The 25913-nt window shown below is 48.4% G+C and overlaps 18 non-coding genes across 18 annotated transcripts; all 18 read right to left on the bottom strand.

Annotated features, from left to right (window-relative positions):
- Positions 1-935: 935 nt before the first annotated feature.
- LOC142476703 (U1 spliceosomal RNA) lies at positions 936-1103 on the bottom strand. The gene has a single exon (XR_012791910.1). It is a non-coding gene; the product is annotated as a U1 spliceosomal RNA (small nuclear RNA).
- A 1298-nt stretch (positions 1104-2401) lies between these two features.
- On the bottom strand, positions 2402-2569 carry LOC142476702 (U1 spliceosomal RNA). The gene has a single exon (XR_012791909.1). It is a non-coding gene; the product is annotated as a U1 spliceosomal RNA (small nuclear RNA).
- Positions 2570-3825: 1256 nt separating this feature from the next.
- On the bottom strand, positions 3826-3993 carry LOC142476701 (U1 spliceosomal RNA). The gene has a single exon (XR_012791908.1). It is a non-coding gene; the product is annotated as a U1 spliceosomal RNA (small nuclear RNA).
- A 1256-nt stretch (positions 3994-5249) lies between these two features.
- LOC142476700 (U1 spliceosomal RNA) lies at positions 5250-5417 on the bottom strand. The gene has a single exon (XR_012791907.1). It is a non-coding gene; the product is annotated as a U1 spliceosomal RNA (small nuclear RNA).
- Positions 5418-6668: 1251 nt separating this feature from the next.
- LOC142476699 (U1 spliceosomal RNA) lies at positions 6669-6836 on the bottom strand. Its single transcript, XR_012791906.1, has one exon. It is a non-coding gene; the product is annotated as a U1 spliceosomal RNA (small nuclear RNA).
- Positions 6837-8101: 1265 nt separating this feature from the next.
- Positions 8102-8269, bottom strand: LOC142476697 (U1 spliceosomal RNA). Its single transcript, XR_012791904.1, has one exon. It is a non-coding gene; the product is annotated as a U1 spliceosomal RNA (small nuclear RNA).
- Positions 8270-9703: 1434 nt separating this feature from the next.
- LOC142476696 (U1 spliceosomal RNA) lies at positions 9704-9871 on the bottom strand. The gene has a single exon (XR_012791903.1). It is a non-coding gene; the product is annotated as a U1 spliceosomal RNA (small nuclear RNA).
- Positions 9872-11124: 1253 nt separating this feature from the next.
- LOC142476695 (U1 spliceosomal RNA) lies at positions 11125-11292 on the bottom strand. The gene has a single exon (XR_012791902.1). It is a non-coding gene; the product is annotated as a U1 spliceosomal RNA (small nuclear RNA).
- A 1253-nt stretch (positions 11293-12545) lies between these two features.
- Positions 12546-12713, bottom strand: LOC142476694 (U1 spliceosomal RNA). The gene has a single exon (XR_012791901.1). It is a non-coding gene; the product is annotated as a U1 spliceosomal RNA (small nuclear RNA).
- A 1185-nt stretch (positions 12714-13898) lies between these two features.
- Positions 13899-14067, bottom strand: LOC142476654 (U1 spliceosomal RNA). Its single transcript, XR_012791861.1, has one exon. It is a non-coding gene; the product is annotated as a U1 spliceosomal RNA (small nuclear RNA).
- Positions 14068-15329: 1262 nt separating this feature from the next.
- On the bottom strand, positions 15330-15497 carry LOC142476693 (U1 spliceosomal RNA). Its single transcript, XR_012791900.1, has one exon. It is a non-coding gene; the product is annotated as a U1 spliceosomal RNA (small nuclear RNA).
- A 1261-nt stretch (positions 15498-16758) lies between these two features.
- LOC142476692 (U1 spliceosomal RNA) lies at positions 16759-16926 on the bottom strand. The gene has a single exon (XR_012791899.1). It is a non-coding gene; the product is annotated as a U1 spliceosomal RNA (small nuclear RNA).
- Positions 16927-18189: 1263 nt separating this feature from the next.
- LOC142476691 (U1 spliceosomal RNA) lies at positions 18190-18357 on the bottom strand. The gene has a single exon (XR_012791898.1). It is a non-coding gene; the product is annotated as a U1 spliceosomal RNA (small nuclear RNA).
- A 1259-nt stretch (positions 18358-19616) lies between these two features.
- LOC142476690 (U1 spliceosomal RNA) lies at positions 19617-19784 on the bottom strand. Its single transcript, XR_012791897.1, has one exon. It is a non-coding gene; the product is annotated as a U1 spliceosomal RNA (small nuclear RNA).
- A 1254-nt stretch (positions 19785-21038) lies between these two features.
- LOC142476689 (U1 spliceosomal RNA) lies at positions 21039-21206 on the bottom strand. The gene has a single exon (XR_012791896.1). It is a non-coding gene; the product is annotated as a U1 spliceosomal RNA (small nuclear RNA).
- A 1262-nt stretch (positions 21207-22468) lies between these two features.
- Positions 22469-22636, bottom strand: LOC142476688 (U1 spliceosomal RNA). Its single transcript, XR_012791895.1, has one exon. It is a non-coding gene; the product is annotated as a U1 spliceosomal RNA (small nuclear RNA).
- Positions 22637-23899: 1263 nt separating this feature from the next.
- On the bottom strand, positions 23900-24067 carry LOC142476686 (U1 spliceosomal RNA). Its single transcript, XR_012791893.1, has one exon. It is a non-coding gene; the product is annotated as a U1 spliceosomal RNA (small nuclear RNA).
- A 1262-nt stretch (positions 24068-25329) lies between these two features.
- Positions 25330-25497, bottom strand: LOC142476685 (U1 spliceosomal RNA). The gene has a single exon (XR_012791892.1). It is a non-coding gene; the product is annotated as a U1 spliceosomal RNA (small nuclear RNA).
- Between the last annotated feature and the right edge of the window lie 416 nt (positions 25498-25913).

The raw sequence follows: 25913 nt of genomic DNA, 5'->3' as shown, positions 1-25913 counted from the left end.
CAAAGCCAAACCAAACCCTCCCCCCCATCCAACAAGCACCCAGAGCAGCCAAGCTTCGCCGTAAGGTACTTCTTCTTGGTTTTAAAAGAAAGAAGCAATCACTTTGAACACCGCTCAGCTCTGTCATTTCAGCTGCCGGAGAGACAGGGGGACACCATATTTCTGGGGTGGCTTTCTACATCTCCCCTACCTGCTGGCACTCTCTTTTTCTGACCTCCACTGACACCTGCTGCTGCTGCATAAAAAGGGAGAGGTGCCCTGTCCTGCTGCCAAACGTGACACTTTGGCCCTTACCAGCATGGCTGCTTACCTGGCATTTGCATAAATATAGAAGCAAGCTAACACTGTCTGCTGCTCCATGGATAGAGATAGATAGATAGATAGATAGATAGATAGATAGATAGATAGATAGAGATTGTTTTTTGCACAGCTCAGCAGATAGTCTGCAATCTGTTGCTTTTAAATGCTGCTCTTTGTTACTTTGGAGCCTAGAAACTCTAGAACGTACTGTACACTCCCTTTGTGATATCATCACAGGGGGTTGTCTGGCTACAGAGACCCAGACATACCATGTAGAACTAGGGTGGGGAGGGGGTGAAATAAAAACCCCATATCATATCCTGCAAGCAAGGACCGTCCATTTTTTCAAATCCAGATTTGATTGTAAATGTGCTGTTTTTTTCATAAATATATATATACAGTACACAGTATTTGTTTCCCTATTTCCCAATCCACCTGTGAACTTATTCCTAAACGTCTGTGCAGGTACATCATTGTCATTTGTCCCTGTTTGAGATGTTGCTAGCTGGCTATTTATTGTACATGGTGCTCCTTTTTGCCAGCAGTTATTGACCATGCCCAAAGCCCAAGCAGTGGGAATAGCAGCAGCTTGTCTGAACAAACACCTGTTTCTGTTTTTTGTAACCATCCAAAAACAGGGGAGAGCGCGCACGCAGTCCCCCACTACCAGAAATTGTGCAGTCGAGTTTCCCGCATGTGGGGAAATCGCAGAGGTCAGCTAGCTCCAAGTGCAATGAGCTAGCCTCGCCCTGGGAGAGCCACCTGCTGGAGCATGGCTTAAAACTCCCCTGCCAGGTAAGTATGAGTTGCAATGGCGCGCCCTGTCCCAGGACAACTGTCACCCTTGTGGAGAGAGCAGCTTGGTCATTGGTGCAGCAAGCAACACAGTACCTGAGGCCTAGTATCTGAGCCGCTGCAGCCAGCACCTGCAGCAAGGAGCAGCCTAGGCCATTCCATGCAAACATTTGTGCTGCAGCAGCAGCAGCAGCAGCAGCAGCAGCAGCAGCAGCAATGAATATTTGTCAAACAACATAGATCCAAGACACCCCGTCCTCCTCCCCCCCCCAGAAGCGAAGCGAAGCAAAGCAAAGCAAAGCAAAGCAAAGCAAAGCAAAGCAAAGCAAACCAAACCCTCCCCCCCATCCAACAAGCACCCAGAGCAGCCAAGCTTCGCCGTAAGGTACTTCTTCTTGGTTTTAAAAGAAAGAAGCAATCACTTTGAACACCGCTCAGCTCTGTCATTTCAGCTGCCGGAGAGACAGGGGGACACCATATTTCTGGGGTGGCTTTCTACATCTCCCCTACCTGCTGGCACTCTCTTTTTCTGACCTCCACTGACACCTGCTGCTGCTGCATAAAAAGGGAGAGGTGCCCTGTCCTGCTGCCAAACGTGACACTTTGGCCCTTACCAGCATGGCTGCTTACCTGGCATTTGCATAAATATAGAAGCAAGCTAACACTGTCTGCTGCTCCATGGATAGAGATAGATAGATAGATAGATAGATAGATAGATAGATAGATAGAGATTGTTTTTTGCACAGCTCAGCAGATAGTCTGCAATCTGTTGCTTTTAAATGCTGCTCTTTGTTACTTTGGAGCCTAGAAACTCTAGAACGTACTGTACACTCCCTTTGTGATATCATCACAGGGGGTTGTCTGGCTACAGAGACCCAGACATACCATGTAGAACTAGGGTGGGGAGGGGGTGAAATAAAAACCCCATATCATATCCTGCAAGCAAGGACCGTCCATTTTTTCAAATCCAGATTTGATTGTAAATGTGCTGTTTTTTTCATAAATATATATATACAGTACACAGTATTTGTTTCCCTATTTCCCAATCCACCTGTGAACTTATTCCTAAACGTCTGTGCAGGTACATCATTGTCATTTGTCCCTGTTTGAGATGTTGCTAGCTGGCTATTTATTGTACATGGTGCTCCTTTTTGCCAGCAGTTATTGTGTTGCTAGCTGGCTATTTATTGTACATGGTGCTCCTTTTTGCCAGCAGTTATTGACCATGCCCAAAGCCCAAGCAGTGGGAATAGCAGCAGCTTGTCTGAACAAACACCTGTTTCTGTTTTTTGTAACCATCCAAAAACAGGGGAGAGCGCGCACGCAGTCCCCCACTACCAGAAATTGTGCAGTCGAGTTTCCCGCATGTGGGGAAATCGCAGAGGTCAGCTAGCTCCAAGTGCAATGAGCTAGCCTCGCCCTGGGAGAGCCACCTGCTGGAGCATGGCTTAAAACTCCCCTGCCAGGTAAGTATGAGTTGCAATGGCGCGCTGGGGGCAACTAGCCCTGTCCCAGGACAACTGTCACCCTTGTGGAGAGAGCAGCTTGGTCATTGGTGCAGCAAGCAACACAGTACCTGAGGCCTAGTATCTGAGCCGCTGCAGCCAGCACCTGCAGCAAGGAGCAGCCTAGGCCATTCCATGCAAACATTTGTGCTGCAGCAGCAGCAGCAGCAGCAGCAGCAGCAGCAGCAGCAATGAATATTTGTCAAACAACATAGATCCAAGACACCCCGTCCTCCTCCCCCCCCCAGAAGCGAAGCGAAGCAAAGCAAAGCAAAGCAAAGCAAAGCAAAGCAACAAAGCCAAACCAAACCCTCCCCCCCATCCAACAAGCACCCAGAGCAGCCAAGCTTCGCCGTAAGGTACTTCTTCTTGGTTTTAAAAGAAAGAAGCAATCACTTTGAACACCGCTCAGCTCTGTCATTTCAGCTGCCGGAGAGACAGGGGGACACCATATTTCTGGGGTGGCTTTCTACATCTCCCCTACCTGCTGGCACTCTCTTTTTCTGACCTCCACTGACACCTGCTGCTGCTGCATAAAAAGGGAGAGGTGCCCTGTCCTGCTGCCAAACGTGACACTTTGGCCCTTACCAGCATGGCTGCTTACCTGGCATTTGCATAAATATAGAAGCAAGCTAACACTGTCTGCTGCTCCATGGATAGAGATAGATAGATAGATAGATAGATAGATAGATAGATAGATAGAGATTGTTTTTTGCACAGCTCAGCAGATAGTCTGCAATCTGTTGCTTTTAAATGCTGCTCTTTGTTACTTTGGAGCCTAGAAACTCTAGAACGTACTGTACACTCCCTTTGTGATATCATCACAGGGGGTTGTCTGGCTACAGAGACCCAGACATACCATGTAGAACTAGGGTGGGGAGGGGGTGAAATAAAAACCCCATATCATATCCTGCAAGCAAGGACCGTCCATTTTTTCAAATCCAGATTTGATTGTAAATGTGCTGTTTTTTTCATAAATATATATATACAGTACACAGTATTTGTTTCCCTATTTCCCAATCCACCTGTGAACTTATTCCTAAACGTCTGTGCAGGTACATCATTGTCATTTGTCCCTGTTTGAGATGTTGCTAGCTGGCTATTTATTGTACATGGTGCTCCTTTTTGCCAGCAGTTATTGACCATGCCCAAAGCCCAAGCAGTGGGAATAGCAGCAGCTTGTCTGAACAAACACCTGTTTCTGTTTTTTGTAACCATCCAAAAACAGGGGAGAGCGCGCACGCAGTCCCCCACTACCAGAAATTGTGCAGTCGAGTTTCCCGCATGTGGGGAAATCGCAGAGGTCAGCTAGCTCCAAGTGCAATGAGCTAGCCTCGCCCTGGGAGAGCCACCTGCTGGAGCATGGCTTAAAACTCCCCTGCCAGGTAAGTATGAGTTGCAATGGCGCGCTGGGGGCAACTAGCCCTGTCCCAGGACAACTGTCACCCTTGTGGAGAGAGCAGCTTGGTCATTGGTGCAGCAAGCAACACAGTACCTGAGGCCTAGTATCTGAGCCGCTGCAGCCAGCACCTGCAGCAAGGAGCAGCCTAGGCCATTCCATGCAAACATTTGTGCTGCAGCAGCAGCAGCAGCAGCAGCAGCAGCAGCAGCAGCAATGAATATTTGTCAAACAACATAGATCCAAGACACCCCGTCCTCCTCCCCCCCCCAGAAGCGAAGCGAAGCAAAGCAAAGCAAAGCAAAGCAAAGCAAAGCCAAACCAAACCAAACCTCCCCCCCATCCAACAAGCACCCAGAGCAGCCAAGCTTCGCCGTAAGGTACTTCTTCTTGGTTTTAAAAGAAAGAAGCAATCACTTTGAACACCGCTCAGCTCTGTCATTTCAGCTGCCGGAGAGACAGGGGGACACCATATTTCTGGGGTGGCTTTCTACATCTCCCCTACCTGCTGGCACTCTCTTTTTCTGACCTCCACTGACACCTGCTGCTGCTGCATAAAAAGGGAGAGGTGCCCTGTCCTGCTGCCAAACGTGACACTTTGGCCCTTACCAGCATGGCTGCTTACCTGGCATTTGCATAAATATAGAAGCAAGCTAACACTGTCTGCTGCTCCATGGATAGAGATAGATAGATAGATAGATAGATAGATAGATAGATAGATAGATAGAGATTGTTTTTTGCACAGCTCAGCAGATAGTCTGCAATCTGTTGCTTTTAAATGCTGCTCTTTGTTACTTTGGAGCCTAGAAACTCTAGAACGTACTGTACACTCCCTTTGTGATATCATCACAGGGGGTTGTCTGGCTACAGAGACCCAGACATACCATGTAGAACTAGGGTGGGGAGGGGGTGAAATAAAAACCCCATATCATATCCTGCAAGCAAGGACCGTCCATTTTTTCAAATCCAGATTTGATTGTAAATGTGCTGTTTTTTTCATAAATATATATATACAGTACACAGTATTTGTTTCCCTATTTCCCAATCCACCTGTGAACTTATTCCTAAACGTCTGTGCAGGTACATCATTGTCATTTGTCCCTGTTTGAGATGTTGCTAGCTGGCTATTTATTGTACATGGTGCTCCTTTTTGCCAGCAGTTATTGACCATGCCCAAAGCCCAAGCAGTGGGAATAGCAGCAGCTTGTCTGAACAAACACCTGTTTCTGTTTTTTGTAACCATCCAAAAACAGGGGAGAGCGCGCACGCAGTCCCCCACTACCAGAAATTGTGCAGTCGAGTTTCCCGCATGTGGGGAAATCGCAGAGGTCAGCTAGCTCCAAGTGCAATGAGCTAGCCTCGCCCTGGGAGAGCCACCTGCTGGAGCATGGCTTAAAACTCCCCTGCCAGGTAAGTATGAGTTGCAATGGCGCGCTGGGGGCAACTAGCCCTGTCCCAGGACAACTGTCACCCTTGTGGAGAGAGCAGCTTGGTCATTGGTGCAGCAAGCAACACAGTACCTGAGGCCTAGTATCTGAGCCGCTGCAGCCAGCACCTGCAGCAAGGAGCAGCCTAGGCCATTCCATGCAAACATTTGTGCTGCAGCAGCAGCAGCAGCAGCAGCAGCAGCAGCAGCAATGAATATTTGTCAAACAACATAGATCCAAGACACCCCGTCCTCCTCCCCCCCCCAGAAGCGAAGAAGAAGCAAAGCAAAGCAAAGCAAAGCAAAGCAAAGCAAAGCCAAACCAAACCCTCCCCCCCATCCAACAAGCACCCAGAGCAGCCAAGCTTCGCCGTAAGGTACTTCTTCTTGGTTTTAAAAGAAAGAAGCAATCACTTTGAACACCGCTCAGCTCTGTCATTTCAGCTGCCGGAGAGACAGGGGGACACCATATTTCTGGGGTGGCTTTCTACATCTCCCCTACCTGCTGGCACTCTCTTTTTCTGACCTCCACTGACACCTGCTGCTGCTGCATAAAAAGGGAGAGGTGCCCTGTCCTGCTGCCAAACGTGACACTTTGGCCCTTACCAGCATGGCTGCTTACCTGGCATTTGCATAAATATAGAAGCAAGCTAACACTGTCTGCTGCTCCATGGATAGAGATAGATAGATAGATAGATAGATAGATAGATAGATAGATAGAGATTGTTTTTTGCACAGCTCAGCAGATAGTCTGCAATCTGTTGCTTTTAAATGCTGCTCTTTGTTACTTTGGAGCCTAGAAACTCTAGAACGTACTGTACACTCCCTTTGTGATATCATCACAGGGGGTTGTCTGGCTACAGAGACCCAGACATACCATGTAGAACTAGGGTGGGGAGGGGGTGAAATAAAAACCCCATATCATATCCTGCAAGCAAGGACCGTCCATTTTTTCAAATCCAGATTTGATTGTAAATGTGCTGTTTTTTTCATAAATATATATATACAGTACACAGTATTTGTTTCCCTATTTCCCAATCCACCTGTGAACTTATTCCTAAACGTCTGTGCAGGTACATCATTGTCATTTGTCCCTGTTTGAGATGTTGCTAGCTGGCTATTTATTGTACATGGTGCTCCTTTTTGCCAGCAGTTATTGACCATGCCCAAAGCCCAAGCAGTGGGAATAGCAGCAGCTTGTCTGAACAAACACCTGTTTCTGTTTTTTGTAACCATCCAAAAACAGGGGAGAGCGCGCACGCAGTCCCCCACTACCAGAAATTGTGCAGTCGAGTTTCCCGCATGTGGGGAAATCGCAGAGGTCAGCTAGCTCCAAGTGCAATGAGCTAGCCTCGCCCTGGGAGAGCCACCTGCTGGAGCATGGCTTAAAACTCCCCTGCCAGGTAAGTATGAGTTGCAATGGCGCGCTGGGGGCAACTAGCCCTGTCCCAGGACAACTGTCACCCTTGTGGAGAGAGCAGCTTGGTCATTGGTGCAGCAAGCAACACAGTACCTGAGGCCTAGTATCTGAGCCGCTGCAGCCAGCACCTGCAGCAAGGAGCAGCCTAGGCCATTCCATGCAAACATTTGTGCTGCAGCAGCAGCAGCAGCAGCAGCAGCAGCAGCAGCAGCAATGAATATTTGTCAAACAACATAGATCCAAGACACCCCGTCCTCCTCCCCCCCCCAGAAGCGAAGCGAAGCAAAGCAAAGCAAAGCAAAGCAAAGCAAAGCAAAGCAAAGCAAACCAAACCAAACCCTCCCCCCCATCCAACAAGCACCCAGAGCAGCCAAGCTTCGCCGTAAGGTACTTCTTCTTGGTTTTAAAAGAAAGAAGCAATCACTTTGAACACCGCTCAGCTCTGTCATTTCAGCTGCCGGAGAGACAGGGGGACACCATATTTCTGGGGTGGCTTTCTACATCTCCCCTACCTGCTGGCACTCTCTTTTTCTGACCTCCACTGACACCTGCTGCTGCTGCATAAAAAGGGAGAGGTGCCCTGTCCTGCTGCCAAACGTGACACTTTGGCCCTTACCAGCATGGCTGCTTACCTGGCATTTGCATAAATATAGAAGCAAGCTAACACTGTCTGCTGCTCCATGGATAGAGATAGATAGATAGATAGATAGATAGATAGATAGATAGATAGATAGAATTGTTTTTTGCACAGCTCAGCAGATAGTCTGCAATCTGTTGCTTTTAAATGCTGCTCTTTGTTACTTTGGAGCCTAGAAACTCTAGAACGTACTGTACACTCCCTTTGTGATATCATCACAGGGGGTTGTCTGGCTACAGAGACCCAGACATACCATGTAGAACTAGGGTGGGGAGGGGGTGAAATAAAAACCCCATATCATATCCTGCAAGCAAGGACCGTCCATTTTTTCAAATCCAGATTTGATTGTAAATGTGCTGTTTTTTTCATAAATATATATATACAGTACACAGTATTTGTTTCCCTATTTCCCAATCCACCTGTGAACTTATTCCTAAACGTCTGTGCAGGTACATCATTGTCATTTGTCCCTGTTTGAGATGTTGCTAGCTGGCTATTTATTGTACATGGTGCTCCTTTTTGCCAGCAGTTATTGACCATGCCCAAAGCCCAAGCAGTGGGAATAGCAGCAGCTTGTCTGAACAAACACCTGTTTCTGTTTTTTGTAACCATCCAAAAACAGGGGAGAGCGCGCACGCAGTCCCCCACTACCAGAAATTGTGCAGTCGAGTTTCCCGCATGTGGGGAAATCGCAGAGGTCAGCTAGCTCCAAGTGCAATGAGCTAGCCTCGCCCTGGGAGAGCCACCTGCTGGAGCATGGCTTAAAACTCCCCTGCCAGGTAAGTATGAGTTGCAATGGCGCGCTGGGGGCAACTAGCCCTGTCCCAGGACAACTGTCACCCTTGTGGAGAGAGCAGCTTGGTCATTGGTGCAGCAAGCAACACAGTACCTGAGGCCTAGTATCTGAGCCGCTGCAGCCAGCACCTGCAGCAAGGAGCAGCCTAGGCCATTCCATGCAAACATTTGTGCTGCAGCAGCAGCAGCAGCAGCAGCAGCAGCAGCAGCAGCAATGAATATTTGTCAAACAACATAGATCCAAGACACCCCGTCCTCCTCCCCCCCCCAGAAGCGAAGCGAAGCAAAGCAAAGCAAAGCAAAGCAAAGCAAAGCAAAGCAAAGCAAAGCAAAGCAAAGCCAAACCAAACCCTCCCCCCCATCCAACAAGCACCCAGAGCAGCCAAGCTTCGCCGTAAGGTACTTCTTCTTGGTTTTAAAAGAAAGAAGCAATCACTTTGAACACCGCTCAGCTCTGTCATTTCAGCTGCCGGAGAGACAGGGGGACACCATATTTCTGGGGTGGCTTTCTACATCTCCCCTACCTGCTGGCACTCTCTTTTTCTGACCTCCACTGACACCTGCTGCTGCTGCATAAAAAGGGAGAGGTGCCCTGTCCTGCTGCCAAACGTGACACTTTGGCCCTTACCAGCATGGCTGCTTACCTGGCATTTGCATAAATATAGAAGCAAGCTAACACTGTCTGCTGCTCCATGGATAGAGATAGATAGATAGATAGATAGATAGATAGATAGATAGATAGAGATTGTTTTTTGCACAGCTCAGCAGATAGTCTGCAATCTGTTGCTTTTAAATGCTGCTCTTTGTTACTTTGGAGCCTAGAAACTCTAGAACGTACTGTACACTCCCTTTGTGATATCATCACAGGGGGTTGTCTGGCTACAGAGACCCAGACATACCATGTAGAACTAGGGGTGAAATAAAAACCCCATATCATATCCTGCAAGCAAGGACCGTCCATTTTTTCAAATCCAGATTTGATTGTAAATTAGAACGTACTGTACACTCCCTTTGTGATATCATCACAGGGGGTTGTCTGGCTACAGAGACCCAGACATACCATGTAGAACTAGGGTGGGGAGGGGGTGAAATAAAAACCCCATATCATATCCTGCAAGCAAGGACCGTCCATTTTTTCAAATCCAGATTTGATTGTAAATGTGCTGTTTTTTTCATAAATATATATATACAGTACACAGTATTTGTTTCCCTATTTCCCAATCCACCTGTGAACTTATTCCTAAACGTCTGTGCAGGTACATCATTGTCATTTGTCCCTGTTTGAGATGTTGCTAGCTGGCTATTTATTGTACATGGTGCTCCTTTTTGCCAGCAGTTATTGACCATGCCCAAAGCCCAAGCAGTGGGAATAGCAGCAGCTTGTCTGAACAAACACCTGTTTCTGTTTTTTGTAACCATCCAAAAACAGGGGAGAGCGCGCACGCAGTCCCCCACTACCAGAAATTGTGCAGTCGAGTTTCCCGCATGTGGGGAAATCGCAGAGGTCAGCTAGCTCCAAGTGCAATGAGCTAGCCTCGCCCTGGGAGAGCCACCTGCTGGAGCATGGCTTAAAACTCCCCTGCCAGGTAAGTATGAGTTGCAATGGCGCGCTGGGGGCAACTAGCCCTGTCCCAGGACAACTGTCACCCTTGTGGAGAGAGCAGCTTGGTCATTGGTGCAGCAAGCAACACAGTACCTGAGGCCTAGTATCTGAGCCGCTGCAGCCAGCACCTGCAGCAAGGAGCAGCCTAGGCCATTCCATGCAAACATTTGTGCTGCAGCAGCAGCAGCAGCAGCAGCAGCAGCAGCAGCAGCAATGAATATTTGTCAAACAACATAGATCCAAGACACCCCGTCCTCCTCCCCCCCCCAGAAGCGAAGCAAAGCAAAGCAAAGCAAAGCAAAGCAAAGCAAAGCAAAGCCAAACCAAACCCTCCCCCCCATCCAACAAGCACCCAGAGCAGCCAAGCTTCGCCGTAAGGTACTTCTTCTTGGTTTTAAAAGAAAGAAGCAATCACTTTGAACACCGCTCAGCTCTGTCATTTCAGCTGCCGGAGAGACAGGGGGACACCATATTTCTGGGGTGGCTTTCTACATCTCCCCTACCTGCTGGCACTCTCTTTTTCTGACCTCCACTGACACCTGCTGCTGCTGCATAAAAAGGGAGAGGTGCCCTGTCCTGCTGCCAAACGTGACACTTTGGCCCTTACCAGCATGGCTGCTTACCTGGCATTTGCATAAATATAGAAGCAAGCTAACACTGTCTGCTGCTCCATGGATAGAGATAGATAGATAGATAGATAGATAGATAGATAGATAGATAGAGATTGTTTTTTGCACAGCTCAGCAGATAGTCTGCAATCTGTTGCTTTTAAATGCTGCTCTTTGTTACTTTGGAGCCTAGAAACTCTAGAACGTACTGTACACTCCCTTTGTGATATCATCACAGGGGGTTGTCTGGCTACAGAGACCCAGACATACCATGTAGAACTAGGGTGGGGAGGGGGTGAAATAAAAACCCCATATCATATCCTGCAAGCAAGGACCGTCCATTTTTTCAAATCCAGATTTGATTGTAAATGTGCTGTTTTTTTCATAAATATATATATACAGTACACAGTATTTGTTTCCCTATTTCCCAATCCACCTGTGAACTTATTCCTAAACGTCTGTGCAGGTACATCATTGTCATTTGTCCCTGTTTGAGATGTTGCTAGCTGGCTATTTATTGTACATGGTGCTCCTTTTTGCCAGCAGTTATTGACCATGCCCAAAGCCCAAGCAGTGGGAATAGCAGCAGCTTGTCTGAACAAACACCTGTTTCTGTTTTTTGTAACCATCCAAAAACAGGGGAGAGCGCGCACGCAGTCCCCCACTACCAGAAATTGTGCAGTCGAGTTTCCCGCATGTGGGGAAATCGCAGAGGTCAGCTAGCTCCAAGTGCAATGAGCTAGCCTCGCCCTGGGAGAGCCACCTGCTGGAGCATGGCTTAAAACTCCCCTGCCAGGTAAGTATGAGTTGCAATGGCGCGCTGGGGGCAACTAGCCCTGTCCCAGGACAACTGTCACCCTTGTGGAGAGAGCAGCTTGGTCATTGGTGCAGCAAGCAACACAGTACCTGAGGCCTAGTATCTGAGCCGCTGCAGCCAGCACCTGCAGCAAGGAGCAGCCTAGGCCATTCCATGCAAACATTTGTGCTGCAGCAGCAGCAGCAGCAGCAGCAGCAGCAGCAGCAGCAATGAATATTTGTCAAACAACATAGATCCAAGACACCCCGTCCTCCTCCCCCCCCCAGAAGCGAAGCGAAGCAAAGCAAAGCAAAGCAAAGCAAAGCAAAGCAAAGCCAAACCAAACCCTCCCCCCCATCCAACAAGCACCCAGAGCAGCCAAGCTTCGCCGTAAGGTACTTCTTCTTGGTTTTAAAAGAAAGAAGCAATCACTTTGAACACCGCTCAGCTCTGTCATTTCAGCTGCCGGAGAGACAGGGGGACACCATATTTCTGGGGTGGCTTTCTACATCTCCCCTACCTGCTGGCACTCTCTTTTTCTGACCTCCACTGACACCTGCTGCTGCTGCATAAAAAGGGAGAGGTGCCCTGTCCTGCTGCCAAACGTGACACTTTGGCCCTTACCAGCATGGCTGCTTACCTGGCATTTGCATAAATATAGAAGCAAGCTAACACTGTCTGCTGCTCCATGGATAGAGATAGATAGATAGATAGATAGATAGATAGATAGATAGATAGAGATTGTTTTTTGCACAGCTCAGCAGATAGTCTGCAATCTGTTGCTTTTAAATGCTGCTCTTTGTTACTTTGGAGCCTAGAAACTCTAGAACGTACTGTACACTCCCTTTGTGATATCATCACAGGGGGTTGTCTGGCTACAGAGACCCAGACATACCATGTAGAACTAGGGTGGGGAGGGGGTGAAATAAAAACCCCATATCATATCCTGCAAGCAAGGACCGTCCATTTTTTCAAATCCAGATTTGATTGTAAATGTGCTGTTTTTTTCATAAATATATATATACAGTACACAGTATTTGTTTCCCTATTTCCCAATCCACCTGTGAACTTATTCCTAAACGTCTGTGCAGGTACATCATTGTCATTTGTCCCTGTTTGAGATGTTGCTAGCTGGCTATTTATTGTACATGGTGCTCCTTTTTGCCAGCAGTTATTGACCATGCCCAAAGCCCAAGCAGTGGGAATAGCAGCAGCTTGTCTGAACAAACACCTGTTTCTGTTTTTTGTAACCATCCAAAAACAGGGGAGAGCGCGCACGCAGTCCCCCACTACCAGAAATTGTGCAGTCGAGTTTCCCGCATGTGGGGAAATCGCAGAGGTCAGCTAGCTCCAAGTGCAATGAGCTAGCCTCGCCCTGGGAGAGCCACCTGCTGGAGCATGGCTTAAAACTCCCCTGCCAGGTAAGTATGAGTTGCAATGGCGCGCTGGGGGCAACTAGCCCTGTCCCAGGACAACTGTCACCCTTGTGGAGAGAGCAGCTTGGTCATTGGTGCAGCAAGCAACACAGTACCTGAGGCCTAGTATCTGAGCCGCTGCAGCCAGCACCTGCAGCAAGGAGCAGCCTAGGCCATTCCATGCAAACATTTGTGCTGCAGCAGCAGCAGCAGCAGCAGCAGCAGCAGCAATGAATATTTGTCAAACAACATAGATCCAAGACACCCCGTCCTCCTCCCCCCCCCAGAAGCGAAGCGAAGCAAAGCAAAGCAAAGCAAAGCAAAGCAAAGCAAAGCCAAACCAAACCCTCCCCCCCATCCAACAAGCACCCAGAGCAGCCAAGCTTCGCCGTAAGGTACTTCTTCTTGGTTTTAAAAGAAAGAAGCAATCACTTTGAACACCGCTCAGCTCTGTCATTTCAGCTGCCGGAGAGACAGGGGGACACCATATTTCTGGGGTGGCTTTCTACATCTCCCCTACCTGCTGGCACTCTCTTTTTCTGACCTCCACTGACACCTGCTGCTGCTGCATAAAAAGGGAGAGGTGCCCTGTCCTGCTGCCAAACGTGACACTTTGGCCCTTACCAGCATGGCTGCTTACCTGGCATTTGCATAAATATAGAAGCAAGCTAACACTGTCTGCTGCTCCATGGATAGAGATAGATAGATAGATAGATAGATAGATAGATAGATAGATAGATGATTGTTTTTTGCACAGCTCAGCAGATAGTCTGCAATCTGTTGCTTTTAAATGCTGCTCTTTGTTACTTTGGAGCCTAGAAACTCTAGAACGTACTGTACACTCCCTTTGTGATATCATCACAGGGGGTTGTCTGGCTACAGAGACCCAGACATACCATGTAGAACTAGGGTGGGGAGGGGGTGAAATAAAAACCCCATATCATATCCTGCAAGCAAGGACCGTCCATTTTTTCAAATCCAGATTTGATTGTAAATGTGCTGTTTTTTTCATAAATATATATATACAGTACACAGTATTTGTTTCCCTATTTCCCAATCCACCTGTGAACTTATTCCTAAACGTCTGTGCAGGTACATCATTGTCATTTGTCCCTGTTTGAGATGTTGCTAGCTGGCTATTTATTGTACATGGTGCTCCTTTTTGCCAGCAGTTATTGACCATGCCCAAAGCCCAAGCAGTGGGAATAGCAGCAGCTTGTCTGCCCCACTACCAGAAATTGTGCAGTCGAGTTTCCCGCATGTGGGGAAATCGCAGAGGTCAGCTAGCTCCAAGTGCAATGAGCTAGCCTCGCCCTGGGAGAGCCACCTGCTGGAGCATGGCTTAAAACTCCCCTGCCAGGTAAGTATGAGTTGCAATGGCGCGCTGGGGGCAACTAGCCCTGTCCCAGGACAACTGTCACCCTTGTGGAGAGAGCAGCTTGGTCATTGGTGCAGCAAGCAACACAGTACCTGAGGCCTAGTATCTGAGCCGCTGCAGCCAGCACCTGCAGCAAGGAGCAGCCTAGGCCATTCCATGCAAACATTTGTGCTGCAGCAGCAGCAGCAGCAGCAGCAGCAGCAGCAGCAGCAATGAATATTTGTCAAACAACATAGATCCAAGACACCCCGTCCTCCTCCCCCCCCCAGAAGCGAAGCGAAGCAAAGCAAAGCAAAGCAAAGCAAAGCAAAGCAAAGCAAAGCCAAACCAAACCCTCCCCCCCATCCAACAAGCACCCAGAGCAGCCAAGCTTCGCCGTAAGGTACTTCTTCTTGGTTTTAAAAGAAAGAAGCAATCACTTTGAACACCGCTCAGCTCTGTCATTTCAGCTGCCGGAGAGACAGGGGGACACCATATTTCTGGGGTGGCTTTCTACATCTCCCCTACCTGCTGGCACTCTCTTTTTCTGACCTCCACTGACACCTGCTGCTGCTGCATAAAAAGGGAGAGGTGCCCTGTCCTGCTGCCAAACGTGACACTTTGGCCCTTACCAGCATGGCTGCTTACCTGGCATTTGCATAAATATAGAAGCAAGCTAACACTGTCTGCTGCTCCATGGATAGAGATAGATAGATAGATAGATAGATAGATAGATAGATAGATAGATAGAGATTGTTTTTTGCACAGCTCAGCAGATAGTCTGCAATCTGTTGCTTTTAAATGCTGCTCTTTGTTACTTTGGAGCCTAGAAACTCTAGAACGTACTGTACACTCCCTTTGTGATATCATCACAGGGGGTTGTCTGGCTACAGAGACCCAGACATACCATGTAGAACTAGGGTGGGGAGGGGGTGAAATAAAAACCCCATATCATATCCTGCAAGCAAGGACCGTCCATTTTTTCAAATCCAGATTTGATTGTAAATGTGCTGTTTTTTTCATAAATATATATATACAGTACACAGTATTTGTTTCCCTATTTCCCAATCCACCTGTGAACTTATTCCTAAACGTCTGTGCAGGTACATCATTGTCATTTGTCCCTGTTTGAGATGTTGCTAGCTGGCTATTTATTGTACATGGTGCTCCTTTTTGCCAGCAGTTATTGACCATGCCCAAAGCCCAAGCAGTGGGAATAGCAGCAGCTTGTCTGAACAAACACCTGTTTCTGTTTTTTGTAACCATCCAAAAACAGGGGAGAGCGCGCACGCAGTCCCCCACTACCAGAAATTGTGCAGTCGAGTTTCCCGCATGTGGGGAAATCGCAGAGGTCAGCTAGCTCCAAGTGCAATGAGCTAGCCTCGCCCTGGGAGAGCCACCTGCTGGAGCATGGCTTAAAACTCCCCTGCCAGGTAAGTATGAGTTGCAATGGCGCGCTGGGGGCAACTAGCCCTGTCCCAGGACAACTGTCACCCTTGTGGAGAGAGCAGCTTGGTCATTGGTGCAGCAAGCAACACAGTACCTGAGGCCTAGTATCTGAGCCGCTGCAGCCAGCACCTGCAGCAAGGAGCAGCCTAGGCCATTCCATGCAAACATTTGTGCTGCAGCAGCAGCAGCAGCAGCAGCAGCAGCAGCAGCAGCAATGAATATTTGTCAAACAACATAGATCCAAGACACCCCGTCCTCCTCCCCCCCCCAGAAGCGAAGCGAAGCAAAGCAAAGCAAAGCAAAGCAAAGCAAAGCAAAGCAAAGCCAAACCAAACCCTCCCCCCCATCCAACAAGCACCCAGAGCAGCCAAGCTTCGCCGTAAGGTACTTCTTCTTGGTTTTAAAAGAAAGAAGCAATCACTTTGAACACCGCTCAGCTCTGTCATTTCAGCTGCCGGAGAGACAGGGGGACACCATATTTCTGGGGTGGCTTTCTACATCTCCCCTACCTGCTGGCACTCTCTTTTTCTGACCTCCACTGACACCTGCTGCTGCTGCATAAAAAGGGAGAGGTGCCCTGTCCTGCTGCCAAACGTGACACTTTGGCCCTTACCAGCATGGCTGCTTACCTGGCATTTGCATAAATATAGAAGCAAGCTAACACTGTCTGCTGCTCCATGGATAGAGATAGATAGATAGATAGATAGATAGATAGATAGATAGATAGATAGAATTGTTTTTTGCACAGCTCAGCAGATAGTCTGCAATCTGTTGCTTTTAAATGCTGCTCTTTGTTACTTTGGAGCCTAGAAACTCTAGAACGTACTGTACACTCCCTTTGTGATATCATCACAGGGGGTTGTCTGGCTACAGAGACCCAGACATACCATGTAGAACTAGGGTGGGGAGGGGGTGAAATAAAAACCCCATATCATATCCTGCAAGCAAGGACCGTCCATTTTTTCAAATCCAGATTTGATTGTAAATGTGCTGTTTTTTTCATAAATATATATATACAGTACACAGTATTTGTTTCCCTATTTCCCAATCCACCTGTGAACTTATTCCTAAACGTCTGTGCAGGTACATCATTGTCATTTGTCCCTGTTTGAGATGTTGCTAGCTGGCTATTTATTGTACATGGTGCTCCTTTTTGCCAGCAGTTATTGACCATGCCCAAAGCCCAAGCAGTGGGAATAGCAGCAGCTTGTCTGAACAAACACCTGTTTCTGTTTTTTGTAACCATCCAAAAACAGGGGAGAGCGCGCACGCAGTCCCCCACTACCAGAAATTGTGCAGTCGAGTTTCCCGCATGTGGGGAAATCGCAGAGGTCAGCTAGCTCCAAGTGCAATGAGCTAGCCTCGCCCTGGGAGAGCCACCTGCTGGAGCATGGCTTAAAACTCCCCTGCCAGGTAAGTATGAGTTGCAATGGCGCGCTGGGGGCAACTAGCCCTGTCCCAGGACAACTGTCACCCTTGTGGAGAGAGCAGCTTGGTCATTGGTGCAGCAAGCAACACAGTACCTGAGGCCTAGTATCTGAGCCGCTGCAGCCAGCACCTGCAGCAAGGAGCAGCCTAGGCCATTCCATGCAAACATTTGTGCTGCAGCAGCAGCAGCAGCAGCAGCAGCAGCAGCAGCAGCAATGAATATTTGTCAAACAACATAGATCCAAGACACCCCGTCCTCCTCCCCCCCCCAGAAGCGAAGCGAAGCAAAGCAAAGCAAAGCAAAGCAAAGCAAAGCAAAGCAAAGCCAAACCAAACCCTCCCCCCCATCCAACAAGCACCCAGAGCAGCCAAGCTTCGCCGTAAGGTACTTCTTCTTGGTTTTAAAAGAAAGAAGCAATCACTTTGAACACCGCTCAGCTCTGTCATTTCAGCTGCCGGAGAGACAGGGGGACACCATATTTCTGGGGTGGCTTTCTACATCTCCCCTACCTGCTGGCACTCTCTTTTTCTGACCTCCACTGACACCTGCTGCTGCTGCATAAAAAGGGAGAGGTGCCCTGTCCTGCTGCCAAACGTGACACTTTGGCCCTTACCAGCATGGCTGCTTACCTGGCATTTGCATAAATATAGAAGCAAGCTAACACTGTCTGCTGCTCCATGGATAGAGATAGATAGATAGATAGATAGATAGATAGATAGATAGATAGATAGATGATTGTTTTTTGCACAGCTCAGCAGATAGTCTGCAATCTGTTGCTTTTAAATGCTGCTCTTTGTTACTTTGGAGCCTAGAAACTCTAGAACGTACTGTACACTCCCTTTGTGATATCATCACAGGGGGTTGTCTGGCTACAGAGACCCAGACATACCATGTAGAACTAGGGTGGGGAGGGGGTGAAATAAAAACCCCATATCATATCCTGCAAGCAAGGACCGTCCATTTTTTCAAATCCAGATTTGATTGTAAATGTGCTGTTTTTTTCATAAATATATATATACAGTACACAGTATTTGTTTCCCTATTTCCCAATCCACCTGTGAACTTATTCCTAAACGTCTGTGCAGGTACATCATTGTCATTTGTCCCTGTTTGAGATGTTGCTAGCTGGCTATTTATTGTACATGGTGCTCCTTTTTGCCAGCAGTTATTGACCATGCCCAAAGCCCAAGCAGTGGGAATAGCAGCAGCTTGTCTGAACAAACACCTGTTTCTGTTTTTTGTAACCATCCAAAAACAGGGGAGAGCGCGCACGCAGTCCCCCACTACCAGAAATTGTGCAGTCGAGTTTCCCGCATGTGGGGAAATCGCAGAGGTCAGCTAGCTCCAAGTGCAATGAGCTAGCCTCGCCCTGGGAGAGCCACCTGCTGGAGCATGGCTTAAAACTCCCCTGCCAGGTAAGTATGAGTTGCAATGGCGCGCTGGGGGCAACTAGCCCTGTCCCAGGACAACTGTCACCCTTGTGGAGAGAGCAGCTTGGTCATTGGTGCAGCAAGCAACACAGTACCTGAGGCCTAGTATCTGAGCCGCTGCAGCCAGCACCTGCAGCAAGGAGCAGCCTAGGCCATTCCATGCAAACATTTGTGCTGCAGCAGCAGCAGCAGCAGCAGCAGCAGCAGCAGCAGCAATGAATATTTGTCAAACAACATAGATCCAAGACACCCCGTCCTCCTCCCCCCCCCAGAAGCGAAGCGAAGCAAAGCAAAGCAAAGCAAAGCAAAGCAAAGCAAAGCAAAGCCAAACCAAACCCTCCCCCCCATCCAACAAGCACCCAGAGCAGCCAAGCTTCGCCGTAAGGTACTTCTTCTTGGTTTTAAAAGAAAGAAGCAATCACTTTGAACACCGCTCAGCTCTGTCATTTCAGCTGCCGGAGAGACAGGGGGACACCATATTTCTGGGGTGGCTTTCTACATCTCCCCTACCTGCTGGCACTCTCTTTTTCTGACCTCCACTGACACCTGCTGCTGCTGCATAAAAAGGGAGAGGTGCCCTGTCCTGCTGCCAAACGTGACACTTTGGCCCTTACCAGCATGGCTGCTTACCTGGCATTTGCATAAATATAGAAGCAAGCTAACACTGTCTGCTGCTCCATGGATAGAGATAGATAGATAGATAGATAGATAGATAGATAGATAGATAGATGATTGTTTTTTGCACAGCTCAGCAGATAGTCTGCAATCTGTTGCTTTTAAATGCTGCTCTTTGTTACTTTGGAGCCTAGAAACTCTAGAACGTACTGTACACTCCCTTTGTGATATCATCACAGGGGGTTGTCTGGCTACAGAGACCCAGACATACCATGTAGAACTAGGGTGGGGAGGGGGTGAAATAAAAACCCCATATCATATCCTGCAAGCAAGGACCGTCCATTTTTTCAAATCCAGATTTGATTGTAAATGTGCTGTTTTTTTCATAAATATATATATACAGTACACAGTATTTGTTTCCCTATTTCCCAATCCACCTGTGAACTTATTCCTAAACGTCTGTGCAGGTACATCATTGTCATTTGTCCCTGTTTGAGATGTTGCTAGCTGGCTATTTATTGTACATGGTGCTCCTTTTTGCCAGCAGTTATTGACCATGCCCAAAGCCCAAGCAGTGGGAATAGCAGCAGCTTGTCTGAACAAACACCTGTTTCTGTTTTTTGTAACCATCCAAAAACAGGGGAGAGCGCGCACGCAGTCCCCCACTACCAGAAATTGTGCAGTCGAGTTTCCCGCATGTGGGGAAATCGCAGAGGTCAGCTAGCTCCAAGTGCAATGAGCTAGCCTCGCCCTGGGAGAGCCACCTGCTGGAGCATGGCTTAAAACTCCCCTGCCAGGTAAGTATGAGTTGCAATGGCGCGCTGGGGGCAACTAGCCCTGTCCCAGGACAACTGTCACCCTTGTGGAGAGAGCAGCTTGGTCATTGGTGCAGCAAGCAACACAGTACCTGAGGCCTAGTATCTGAGCCGCTGCAGCCAGCACCTGCAGCAAGGAGCAGCCTAGGCCATTCCATGCAAACATTTGTGCTGCAGCAGCAGCAGCAGCAGCAGCAGCAGCAGCAGCAGCAATGAATATTTGTCAAACAACATAGATCCAAGACACCCCGTCCTCCTCCCCCCCCCAGAAGCGAAGCGAAGCAAAGCAAAGCAAAGCAAAGCAAAGCAAAGCAAAGCCAAACCAAACCCTCCCCCCCATCCAACAAGCACCCAGAGCAGCCAAGCTTCGCCGTAAGGTACTTCTTCTTGGTTTTAAAAGAAAGAAGCAATCACTTTGAACACCGCTCAGCTCTGTCATTTCAGCTGCCGGAGAGACAGGGGGACACCATATTTCTGGGGTGGCTTTCTACATCTCCCCTACCTGCTGGCACTCTCTTTTTCTGACCTCCACTGACACCTGCTGCTGCTGCATAAAAAGGGAGAGGTGCCCTGTCCTGCTGCCAAACGTGACACTTTGGCCCTTACCAGCATGGCTGCTTACCTGGCATTTGCATAAATATAGAAGCAAGCTAACACTGTCTGCTGCTCCATGGATAGAGATAGATAGATAGATAGATAGATAGATAGATAGATAGATAGATGATTGTTTTTTGCACAGCTCAGCAGATAGTCTGCAATCTGTTGCTTTTAAATGCTGCTCTTTGTTACTTTGGAGCCTAGAAACTCTAGAACGTACTGTACACTCCCTTTGTGATATCATCACAGGGGGTTGTCTGGCTACAGAGACCCAGACATACCATGTAGAACTAGGGTGGGGAGGGGGTGAAATAAAAACCCCATATCATATCCTGCAAGCAAGGACCGTCCATTTTTTCAAATCCAGATTTGATTGTAAATGTGCTGTTTTTTTCATAAATATATATATACAGTACACAGTATTTGTTTCCCTATTTCCCAATCCACCTGTGAACTTATTCCTAAACGTCTGTGCAGGTACATCATTGTCATTTGTCCCTGTTTGAGATGTTGCTAGCTGGCTATTTATTGTACATGGTGCTCCTTTTTGCCAGCAGTTATTGACCATGCCCAAAGCCCAAGCAGTGGGAATAGCAGCAGCTTGTCTGAACAAACACCTGTTTCTGTTTTTTGTAACCATCCAAAAACAGGGGAGAGCGCGCACGCAGTCCCCCACTACCAGAAATTGTGCAGTCGAGTTTCCCGCATGTGGGGAAATCGCAGAGGTCAGCTAGCTCCAAGTGCAATGAGCTAGCCTCGCCCTGGGAGAGCCACCTGCTGGAGCATGGCTTAAAACTCCCCTGCCAGGTAAGTATGAGTTGCAATGGCGCGCTGGGGGCAACTAGCCCTGTCCCAGGACAACTGTCACCCTTGTGGAGAGAGCAGCTTGGTCATTGGTGCAGCAAGCAACACAGTACCTGAGGCCTAGTATCTGAGCCGCTGCAGCCAGCACCTGCAGCAAGGAGCAGCCTAGGCCATTCCATGCAAACATTTGTGCTGCAGCAGCAGCAGCAGCAGCAGCAGCAGCAGCAGCAGCAATGAATATTTGTCAAACAACATAGATCCAAGACACCCCGTCCTCCTCCCCCCCCCAGAAGCGAAGCGAAGCAAAGCAAAGCAAAGCAAAGCAAAGCAAAGCAAAGCAAAGCCAAACCAAACCCTCCCCCCCATCCAACAAGCACCCAGAGCAGCCAAGCTTCGCCGTAAGGTACTTCTTCTTGGTTTTAAAAGAAAGAAGCAATCACTTTGAACACCGCTCAGCTCTGTCATTTCAGCTGCCGGAGAGACAGGGGGACACCATATTTCTGGGGTGGCTTTCTACATCTCCCCTACCTGCTGGCACTCTCTTTTTCTGACCTCCACTGACACCTGCTGCTGCTGCATAAAAAGGGAGAGGTGCCCTGTCCTGCTGCCAAACGTGACACTTTGGCCCTTACCAGCATGGCTGCTTACCTGGCATTTGCATAAATATAGAAGCAAGCTAACACTGTCTGCTGCTCCATGGATAGAGATAGATAGATAGATAGATAGATAGATAGATAGATAGATAGATAGAGATTGTTTTTTGCACAGCTCAGCAGATAGTCTGCAATCTGTTGCTTTTAAATGCTGCTCTTTGTTACTTTGGAGCCTAGAAACTCTAGAACGTACTGTACACTCCCTTTGTGATATCATCACAGGGGGTTGTCTGGCTACAGAGACCCAGACATACCATGTAGAACTAGGGTGGGGAGGGGGTGAAATAAAAACCCCATATCATATCCTGCAAGCAAGGACCGTCCATTTTTTCAAATCCAGATTTGATTGTAAATGTGCTGTTTTTTTCATAAATATATATATACAGTACACAGTATTTGTTTCCCTATTTCCCAATCCACCTGTGAACTTATTCCTAAACGTCTGTGCAGGTACATCATTGTCATTTGTCCCTGTTTGAGATGTTGCTAGCTGGCTATTTATTGTACATGGTGCTCCTTTTTGCCAGCAGTTATTGACCATGCCCAAAGCCCAAGCAGTGGGAATAGCAGCAGCTTGTCTGAACAAACACCTGTTTCTGTTTTTTGTAACCATCCAAAAACAGGGGAGAGCGCGCACGCAGTCCCCCACTACCAGAAATTGTGCAGTCGAGTTTCCCGCATGTGGGGAAATCGCAGAGGTCAGCTAGCTCCAAGTGCAATGAGCTAGCCTCGCCCTGGGAGAGCCACCTGCTGGAGCATGGCTTAAAACTCCCCTGCCAGGTAAGTATGAGTTGCAATGGCGCGCTGGGGGCAACTAGCCCTGTCCCAGGACAACTGTCACCCTTGTGGAGAGAGCAGCTTGGTCATTGGTGCAGCAAGCAACACAGTACCTGAGGCCTAGTATCTGAGCCGCTGCAGCCAGCACCTGCAGCAAGGAGCAGCCTAGGCCATTCCATGCAAACATTTGTGCTGCAGCAGCAGCAGCAGCAGCAGCAGCAGCAGCAGCAGCAATGAATATTTGTCAAACAACATAGATCCAAGACACCCCGTCCTCCTCCCCCCCCCAGAAGCGAAGCGAAGCAAAGCAAAGCAAAGCAAAGCAAAGCAAAGCAAAGCAAAGCCAAACCAAACCCTCCCCCCCATCCAACAAGCACCCAGAGCAGCCAAGCTTCGCCGTAAGGTACTTCTTCTTGGTTTTAAAAGAAAGAAGCAATCACTTTGAACACCGCTCAGCTCTGTCATTTCAGCTGCCGGAGAGACAGGGGGACACCATATTTCTGGGGTGGCTTTCTACATCTCCCCTACCTGCTGGCACTCTCTTTTTCTGACCTCCACTGACACCTGCTGCTGCTGCATAAAAAGGGAGAGGTGCCCTGTCCTGCTGCCAAACGTGACACTTTGGCCCTTACCAGCATGGCTGCTTACCTGGCATTTGCATAAATATAGAAGCAAGCTAACACTGTCTGCTGCTCCATGGATAGAGATAGATAGATAGATAGATAGATAGATAGATAGATAGATAGATAGATGATTGTTTTTTGCACAGCTCAGCAGATAGTCTGCAATCTGTTGCTTTTAAATGCTGCTCTTTGTTACTTTGGAGCCTAGAAACTCTAGAACGTACTGTACACTCCCTTTGTGATATCATCACAGGGGGTTGTCTGGCTACAGAGACCCAGACATACCATGTAGAACTAGGGTGGGGAGGGGGTGAAATAAAAACCCCATATCATATCCTGCAAGCAAGGACCGTCCATTTTTTCAAATCCAGATTTGATTGTAAATGTGCTGTTTTTTTCATAAATATATATATACAGTACACAGTATTTGTTTCCCTATTTCCCAATCCACCTGTGAACTTATTCCTAAACGTCTGTGCAGGTACATCATTGTCATTTGTCCCTGTTTGAGATGTTGCTAGCTGGCTATTTATTGTACATGGTGCTCCTTTTTGCCAGCAGTTATTGACCATGCCCAAAGCCCAAGCAGTGGGAATAGCAGCAGCTTGTCTGAACAAACACCTGTTTCTGTTTTTTGTAACCATCCAAAAACAGGGGAGAGCGCGCACGCAGTCCCCCACTACCAGAAATTGTGCAGTCGAGTTTCCCGCATGTGGGGAAATCGCAGAGGTCAGCTAGCTCCAAGTGCAATGAGCTAGCCTCGCCCTGGGAGAGCCACCTGCTGGAGCATGGCTTAAAACTCCCCTGCCAGGTAAGTATGAGTTGCAATGGCGCGCTGGGGGCAACTAGCCCTGTCCCAGGACAACTGTCACCCTTGTGGAGAGAGCAGCTTGGTCATTGGTGCAGCAAGCAACACAGTACCTGAGGCCTAGTATCTGAGCCGCTGCAGCCAGCACCTGCAGCAAGGAGCAGCCTAGGCCATTCCATGCAAACATTTGTGCTGCAGCAGCAGCAGCAGCAGCAGCAGCAGCAGCAGCAGCAATGAATATTTGTCAAACAACATAGATCCAAGACACCCCGTCCTCCTCCCCCCCCCAGAAGCGAAGCGAAGCAAAGCAAAGCAAAGCAAAGCAAAGCAAAGCAAAGCAAAGCCAAACCAAACCCTCCCCCCCATCCAACAAGCACCCAGAGCAGCCAAGCTTCGCCGTAAGGTACTTCTTCTTGGTTTTAAAAGAAAGAAGCAATCACTTTGAACACCGCTCAGCTCTGTCATTTCAGCTGCCGGAGAGACAGGGGGACACCATATTTCTGGGGTGGCTTTCTACATCTCCCCTACCTGCTGGCACTCTCTTTTTCTGACCTCCACTGACACCTGCTGCTGCTGCATAAAAAGGGAGAGGTGCCCTGTCCTGCTGCCAAACGTGACACTTTGGCCCTTACCAGCATGGCTGCTTACCTGGCATTTGCATAAATATAGAAGCAAGCTAACACTGTCTGCTGCTCCATGGATAGAGATAGATAGATAGATAGATAGATAGATAGATAGATAGATAGATAGAGATTGTTTTTTGCACAGCTCAGCAGATAGTCTGCAATCTGTTGCTTTTAAATGCTGCTCTTTGTTACTTTGGAGCCTAGAAACTCTAGAACGTACTGTACACTCCCTTTGTGATATCATCACAGGGGGTTGTCTGGCTACAGAGACCCAGACATACCATGTAGAACTAGGGTGGGGAGGGGGTGAAATAAAAACCCCATATCATATCCTGCAAGCAAGGACCGTCCATTTTTTCAAATCCAGATTTGATTGTAAATGTGCTGTTTTTTTCATAAATATATATATACAGTACACAGTATTTGTTTCCCTATTTCCCAATCCACCTGTGAACTTATTCCTAAACGTCTGTGCAGGTACATCATTGTCATTTGTCCCTGTTTGAGATGTTGCTAGCTGGCTATTTATTGTACATGGTGCTCCTTTTTGCCAGCAGTTATTGACCATGCCCAAAGCCCAAGCAGTGGGAATAGCAGCAGCTTGTCTGAACAAACACCTGTTTCTGTTTTTTGTAACCATCCAAAAACAGGGGAGAGCGCGCACGCAGTCCCCCACTACCAGAAATTGTGCAGTCGAGTTTCCCGCATGTGGGGAAATCGCAGAGGTCAGCTAGCTCCAAGTGCAATGAGCTAGCCTCGCCCTGGGAGAGCCACCTGCTGGAGCATGGCTTAAAACTCCCCTGCCAGGTAAGTATGAGTTGCAATGGCGCGCTGGGGGCAACTAGCCCTGTCCCAGGACAACTGTCACCCTTGTGACAACTGTCACCCTTGTGGAGAGAGCAGCTTGGTCATTGGTGCAGCAAGCAACACAGTACCTGAGGCCTAGTATCTGAGCCGCTGCAGCCAGCACCTGCAGCAAGGAGCAGCCTAGGCCATTCCATGCAAACATTTGTGCTGCAGCAGCAGCAGCAGCAGCAGCAGCAGCAGCAGCAGCAATGAATATTTGTCAAACAACATAGATCCAAGACACCCCGTCCTCCTCCCCCCCCCAGAAGCGAAGCGAAGCAAAGCAAAGCAAAGCAAAGCAAAGCAAAGCAAAGCAAAGCCAAACCAAACCCTCCCCCCCATCCAACAAGCACCCAGAGCAGCCAAGCTTCGCCGTAAGGTACTT

This window comes from Ascaphus truei, unplaced genomic scaffold (genome assembly GCF_040206685.1).
Source record: "Ascaphus truei isolate aAscTru1 unplaced genomic scaffold, aAscTru1.hap1 HAP1_SCAFFOLD_1643, whole genome shotgun sequence".
NCBI classification, from domain to species: domain Eukaryota; kingdom Metazoa; phylum Chordata; class Amphibia; order Anura; family Ascaphidae; genus Ascaphus; species Ascaphus truei.
This window is presented reverse-complemented; position numbering and strand designations above follow the sequence as displayed.